Genomic DNA, 607 nt, shown 5'->3' on the forward strand with positions numbered 1-607 from the left:
ATAAGGAAAGCTACAAGAAATCATCGGGTCCACACGTGGCAGTCCCTGTAGCAGCAGTAGTAGTAGTAGTAGTAGTAGTAGTAGTAGCAGTAGTAGTTGTAGTAGTAATAGAAGTAACAGTAACAGTGGTAATGTTAGTGGTGGTGGTGGTGGTGATATTACAATCATGGTTACTCTTATTATTATTAGTGGTGTGGTGTAATGTGGTGGTGGTGGTGGTGGTGGTGGTTGTGGCGGCAGGGCAGTCAGCCAGCCTCCGTCAAGCTGAGCCAGGCCAGCCTCAGTGTGCCGTGAACCACAGCAGCGAGTGGTCCACAGCGTGCGTGTGCGTTCGTGTGCGTGTGTGTGGTGGAGAACCCTCGCCACCACCCGACCACAGGCCTCACCTCCCTACACCACCAACACCACTGCCTCCACCTCCTCCTCCATCGGTCGCCTAACCTTACTCAACGCACCCTAACCCAACCACCTTCCCTCTCCACTAACTACCTCCTCGCGCCACCCTCTACTCCATTCCTCACCCTTCTCCTCCTATCTTTCCTTCCTTTCTCCCTCTCCTCCTCCTACTCCTCCTTCTCCTTCTATCTTTCCTTCCTTCTTCCTTCCC

At 53.2% G+C, this 607-nt stretch overlaps 1 protein-coding gene across 1 annotated transcript in view; it reads left to right on the forward strand.

Annotated features, from left to right (window-relative positions):
* The first annotated feature begins 273 nt into the window (after window positions 1-273).
* LOC123518062 (octopamine receptor beta-2R-like) overlaps window positions 274-607 on the forward strand; it is a 36,575-nt gene continuing 36,241 nt past the window's right edge. Inside the window, exon 1 of the mRNA XM_045278652.1 lies at window positions 274-607. This exon is cut by the window's right edge and continues 159 nt beyond it. The gene's annotated coding sequence lies outside the window, so the exon portion shown is untranslated.

The sequence above is a fragment of the Portunus trituberculatus genome, chromosome 6 (genome assembly GCF_017591435.1).
Source record: "Portunus trituberculatus isolate SZX2019 chromosome 6, ASM1759143v1, whole genome shotgun sequence".
Taxonomy (NCBI): Eukaryota; Metazoa; Arthropoda; class Malacostraca; order Decapoda; family Portunidae; genus Portunus; species Portunus trituberculatus.